Genomic DNA, 6,995 nt, shown 5'->3' with positions numbered 1-6,995 from the left:
AAAGCCACTGATTCATCTGCATCTAAGCCCTGACTATAATTCTCCGCAGCTTTACAGACTGATCACTTTCAGATGGGCCGGGAATGTCTCCGTCACTTTGGGGCAAACACGTCTCTTCTGCCCAAAGGCGAACTGGGTTAGTCACGGGATTAGTGTAAATTTAGTCCCATCTGGAGAATCAAGAGAGCCGCTTGACCCCACTGATGACCCAATTCAGATAGATCCTCTAAAAGGAAGTGGTCAGATAATTGAGGAGGCAGACGTGAATAAAAATGAAAAATTACATCCTTGAAAAAACATGGTTTATAATGTAGACGTTTAATCTGATATATAGTATTGAGTCATTGCTGAAAAAGGAAATTGGCTGATGTATTGCTTATAAATTTATACCTTTATTTTAAGAGTTCTAATTACAGTGAGTGAGAGTTCTGTATTTAAAATCCATCCACAAAGTCCATTTTTTTCTTTCTTTTTTCTTATTCATATATGAAAATGTATGGTTTTGTAAAATTAAATAAGTTTTGAAACCTGAGATTTGGTTTACATCGGACTTGAAAGAGAAAATGAATCAAGTTTGCTTGATAAACATATTTCCAACCTTGTCCACAGCTCAGGGTGGTTTTTATTTGCCTCATCAGGTCCTATTATATAAAACTATACATAAAGCATAATTAGAAATGGGGTTTTAAGAGTTTATGGTTGTAAAAGCCACCTGTCATCACTATAGCTTTTTAGTCAAGCGTCAGTGAGTTGAGACGACAGGTACAACTCGATTGGCTGTTTTAATGCAACGGTATTCATTTAAAATGCAATGACTTTTAGAAAAGAGGATGGGCAGACAGATGTGATCAGAACAACAGTCAGGGAATGATAGTTAGCATCATTGCAAAGCAAAAATATCAAGCTTGTGGTGGCAAAGGGGACGTGGACATGTTCCAACCAGTTACTGGGCTTGTTTGGTTTTCCCCGTTTGGATTAACTGGGATTGGGTGAAATAATGTCTTGCCAGTAGAAAGTCAAGCCAAGAGCTTAACATGCCTTCTTTTTGCTCTTAAGTTTTGCCAGGAACCCAGTGAAACTTTGTGTTACGGATCAGTTAGCCTGAACCATCCCAAGGTCACATGCACGATGACACAAAGCATTTTGTGTGCAGACGCTTCACTTCCTCTATTTTGTCGCCGCAGGTCACGGCCACATCTGGCTTTATTTCAACTTCACTGTTTTGTTGTCATCCATAAATAAATAAAAAGGCATATTTAACCAGACAGCCCTAACAAATGAAAAACAACTCTGCTTTCAACCTCTGCCACCTTCCTCTAAGTCTCTGCTCGCCGTCCAGATCGGCAGGAGATCACGAAGGAACCTCCCGTGGCCACCATCAACAAAGTTTTTGCATACTCTGTTCTGACACCAGAGCAATGGGCCGGAGAAACTCTCTGATCAAATTCAATAATATAGACAACACAATATCTACTTTGATTGGATAACACTCTTTCGTTGAATGCTTTTATTTGCATAAACCTTTTGCCGCTTTGCCTGGACACACGGCCTTCTCCAGATGTTTTGCATAGGTGTCGATCACGGCTCCTCGCTTTCCATAGAACATACATTGGATCCATGCAATACGAGCAATTAATCTTGCATAGTTTAGACCAGTGAAGGCTGAAAATGGAGCAAATCGACGCTCCAGACTTTGGTCTGGGGTGTATTTCGCATTTCTAATTTTCATTCTGAATTTACCTTGAAAGTCCAGGCAACGCAACCTTGATGTACGTTACTGTTTCATAGAATCCTCTTTAACTGCACTCGGTTGTCTTGTAAATGAAAGCTGAAAAAGCCTTGAAGCTTTTTGGAGCCAGTCTTTATTCGCTAGTCAATAGTAAAGCTACTTAAAAGCCAACAAAATCTTAAGGATAAGGTGCAGGGCTCTTCTGTTTTTGTGTGGTCTGGAGTGAGAACCAGACTGAGTATAGACATATCACACCATGTTTGATTATTAATATCTTCTTTATCCATCTGTTTGATCCCACAATAAGGTACTTTTTCTTGGTAGCAACATCTGATCTTGCCACTGCTGAGTTGCAGATGGGAAATCAGTGGGAACAATGTTTTATCCACTTTCGCACAACAGTAAATTCCACTGAAGTTTAAGCCAACTGAAGGTCAGAGAACGATCACTCAGGCTTCAAGTTCGTGGTTAAAACTATGTTTACGATTGTAACATCATCATTTCTCACAGCAACTTAAACATAGAACTCCTTTCCATGTGTTTTTAGTCATCTGGAAGGAATTGCTGCATCCTGTGAACAGTGATGCCACAGCGGTATTTATTTTAGGCCCTTTTGTTTCTCTTTGTCAGTTAATACAGTATGAGCTGTGTCATCACTGCTTTTTAAATTATTCCTCCAACTAATTTTGTTTGCCCAAGTAACAAGTACAGTAATTTTCTTGTAATGCTCCTCCACAGCGCTTGTGTCTGCGCTGATGCTCGGCTTGAATTAATTCCGAGTCTGAGAGCCGTTTTCCGTCCAATCGTCAGTTTTCCCTTTAATGTTTGTTTTTTAAGCACAGAACCCTGAAGATTTCCCTAGTGCGGTTTTTTAAGCCTTAAGATATTGAGCCAAGTACTCAGGGCTGCAAAGCAAACATCCTGGTTTCCCTTTTTTTTTTTGCTCTGCAACCCATCAAAAGCTTGAGGCAAACTGAGCAGGGAAGAGAAACTCACCAAGACATCCGACCATGTCCGTGTCATTTTCATTACAATCATCGCCGACTTGACTTCCTAAAAACCTTCACCCAGTATTCCTTCAGTAATGAGTGCAACGTTACCTCGACACATCATTGGGGACACAGCAGACATCGTGTCAAAACAATTCAATGTGTGTCCGTCCGATGATGCTGCAGTCAGGGAAACGTGAGCTGGGAGAGAGCCTGGAAATGGTTAAGGGCAATATTTCATCGATTCTCATGTCTGACGTGGGTTGCAAATATATGTCTGAATAATAAAAAAAGTGGATTTTATTTGGAGGGCGTTCAATCTCTCATCTGGCAATGGAAATCCAGTTATTTTGCAAGTATCTGCTTTTGTTAGTTTCCAAGTCATAGCTTTTCTTATGCATAATTTAAAAGTTCTCGGCTTTCCGAGGCAACTCTTGTGTTTTTTTGTGGAAGTCTTCTGAAGAACTTTCCCCTGCTAAAACAGGAGATTTTACATAATATTTTGCATAACGGCTGCGTAACTATATGCACAATTATCACCCATGAACTTCACAGCTGTTTTCTCCACTATCAAGGGCATGTTTTATGCTGCGTTATTGGAAACAAATATTCTATACAAGTGTGTTCTCAGCAAGGGGCCTACAGCCATCCTGCTGTTCTGACTGAATCCAGCAAGTAAAGGAGACTGCAGTGCCTCAACTGACCACTGGGGGGCGGGGGGGCTTTATATATAGGTAACACAACACAATACATTTAAATAAGACTTAGTTTTATCAAAAACTTTGCACCATCACACGGCACATACAAATAGACTGCTTTGCAAAATATCTAATATGATAAACAACATGAAAAACAGCTGTTTTAAAATGATTAACCAGTTGTCGCAGGCATTCTGTTTGGAAAAAATAAAAATAAGAATGAAAACATTCAATAACACCAGCAAGGCATCATCACACCTCTTTAGGACCTAGCCTAATTAACAAATGGCAACGAGAGTAGGCTGTGAGTGGCTCAAGTAACACTAATAAATAACATAAACGTAACTTAACAAAGTTAACAAATTAAACAAATTAATTTAACAAATTAATCAATGGTCATCTTATTGCTGTGGAGGAAGAGAATGTTGCTGACCGACTGAGGTCCCAATCCCTGCGTCTCTCTTCCAAGATGCTGCACAGACAATAAACGCAGTTTCTCCAAATATCTGACTTGCCTTGCTTTGTCTTTTGAGGTTCTTTTCCACCTCATTGATTTCAATCTCGTTGCTAGACTACATCCCGATCCCGCAGTGTTCCCGCCTGCAGCAAAGTTCAAACCGCCCGCTCCCGCGAGATTTGGGTCCCAATGCAGCCCTCTACTCAGCACTCTAGCTACAGTACTTATCGTTTAACACTGTCTTGATTTCTGAGCTGTGGCTGAAGATGTAACGGAGCACAATCCCTTATTTCCAAGGTAATATGACTTGCTGTGCACTAAGGGCCTTATGCGACAGGTTTTAGGTCATCCAAGCAGCCTGAAGCAGCAGCTGTGTCCCTTCAGTGGAGCAACTTTAGCCCCAGAACATTTCAGGGCACTTCATATTTGAGTAATCGCACCACTAGCCAACGTGTAGCAGGAGGCCACCGGCGGGTGGCTGTGATTGGACGGTGGGTCCCAGTGAAGCTCTGCTAGTCCTCGTTTCAGGTGTTGCTTTTATAGTAAATTAAAAAAATGAGAACTTTTGAACAGATTTTGGATGAATAAATATAATTACCATCATAGTTGAGCATAAACTAAGCCAGCCAAGCTAAAATGGTTAACTTCCATGACCTGAGCTAAGCTGGGTCTATGGCCAACATCACACTGGGTTTATCCAGCTCAGTTCTTTTTTTTTTTTAGATAAAATCTCTGGTTTTAGGCAGTGTTTAGACCCGAAGTCAAGGAGATCCTGCAGACCATCCTGAGCTGCATCCTGCCAACTTCTAGCGTAAGCGTTTCTGATGTCATTTTGAGTCATTGTTATGGAAGTAAACCCAGCACTCTGGGAGCCAAGAGTAAAATCCTGCTCTCTGACGAGATCCCGACGACAGGGCAACTTCTGCTCATCTGCAGTCACAATCTCTTCTCAAACAATGGAAGATCTCCCTGCATCTGTGTCTGTTTTTTTTTCTCCTTCTTCTTGTCTTGGCCACCCACAGTTCCTGTGCTGCATAGTTCATCTGCTGCAGTCTGTCTCTCACACTCTGCATCAGAAATATTTCCTCATAAAAAAGGAAAAAAAAGTCTTCCCAGGGCACAGAGTTGGTATATTCTCACTCCTCGCTGTATCTCCTGTCATGAGGAGACTCATCAGAAACAGGTCCATCCAACACAAATGTCAGAGTACCTGTTCATCTCCAGCTGCCAATCGTGAGAAACTACAGGCTGGAGCTGCGTGCGCGATTACGGTCGATAAACATTGCATGATGTTGAAGCTTAAATTTTTCATAATGAAAGTTTTGAAAGTCTATGAAACGAAATGGAGTATTTTATACTATTTTGCTTTGATTGAAACGTACATTTTATGCTTGAGAGGCGAAAAATAGTGTTTTAATCCTGCCTGTTAATATTATATATTCTGTATCATGTTGATCCATCTTTTCAAACATTTATGATTCATACTGTGAAATAATAAGTCAATGCTCCAAGTGCTGGCGCCAGAGTTCATCTTTCTACGGGAAATCTTGTGCAGTTATTTCTCTTTTTAGAGCCAAGATTTAGAGGTAAAGTTATGCGAGTTCGAGCAAAGGAAGAAATGGTGATGGTCATTAGCAATACAGGAAAATTTGAATATTGTGATAAAGTTCTTTATTTTCTGTAATGCAATTTAAAAAAACAAAAATGTCATACATTCTGGATTCATTACAAATCAACTGAAATATTGCAAGCCTTTTATTATTTTAATATTGCTGATTATGGCTTACAGTTTAAGATTAAGATTCCCAGAATATTCAAATTTTTTGAGATAGGATATTTGAGCTTTCTTAAGCTGTAAACCATGATCAGCAATATTAAAATAATAAAAGGCTTGCAATATTTCAGTTGATTTGTAATGAATCCAGAATGTATGACATTTTAGTTTTTGCAATTGCATTACAGAAAATCACAATATTCTAATTTTCTGAGACAGTCCTGTACACACAATACGTCTTAAGCTGCACAGCAGTCCATTGTTGTCATCTTCTTTTTGGATTCCAAACTCCATCCATTCTCTTTTGGGGAAATGCAGTTTGATACCCGTAACCTCTTATTCCTCCATGCCTTTGTAACGTTAGCAGAACGTGGTTTTGCATTGTCTTTCTTGAAAAAAATAACTATCATCTTGAGGATGGCATATGTTGCTTTCTGCATTGATGCAGCCGTTACAGAAGTGGAACTGGCCTTTGCTGAGAGGCAGCGATTGAACCCGACACCATGGCAAAGCCTGGGTTTTGGACGTTAGTGGTTCTTGTCATTGATCTGGGGTACGTGGCTCCCATTCTGATCTGAAATACTCCTTCATCAGGCCACAATGCACATCCTTCCCAGACGCCCCTGGGCCCACAGACACCGATGCCCCTTCTGAACATGGTTAACATCAGGCTTCTTTTTTTGCTCAGTAGCGTTTGACAAAGGTTTTGTACAGTAATACCTCGGTCATGTGGTTATATCAGTTGTTTGATGAATGTTAGTTCTTCATTCATTCTCTAAGATCATACATTGCAGGTCTCAAGGTTAAACATACACATACGCTTTAATCTTCCCACAGATTGCTGGATCTACTTCATGATTTTGTAGACTGTAAACATTGCTCTTGAAGATTGGTTATTTACTCACGCAATGACTATTCCTCAAAGTCTTTTGTGAACGAGGCTATTTCACTAAATCATCACGACAGTTACCAGATGAAAGGGTTTGAAAAAACTAGCTTTAAATACGACCCTCCCATCTTCCCAAATGAATCCCAGAAATGCAGAAAGTGAGGCATCAAACAAAATTCAACTTGGAGCCAAAGTAAATGGCTTGTATTAGTTGTCTTTCCTTTTATCTTTGAGATCAACAGAGAAATGCTTTAAATTCAGTGACCATGCCTTATGTCTGAATGGTGTACAATGGCAGCCTTTTCCTGTCACGTCAGTCACTGTGATTGCGGCGGTGATGATTGCCTTGGAGAGGAAACCCAGCAGAGGTGGCTTTGGTAAACACAGGTTGAGTACAAGCAGAAGATTAGCCAGTCTTTATCCACCCAGCAGAATGCTGTCCTGATAAAAACTGAGAAA

This window comes from Cololabis saira, chromosome 24, assembly GCF_033807715.1.
Source record: "Cololabis saira isolate AMF1-May2022 chromosome 24, fColSai1.1, whole genome shotgun sequence".
NCBI lineage: Eukaryota > Metazoa > Chordata > Actinopteri > Beloniformes > Belonidae > Cololabis > Cololabis saira.
Note: the sequence above shows the minus strand (reverse complement) of the source record.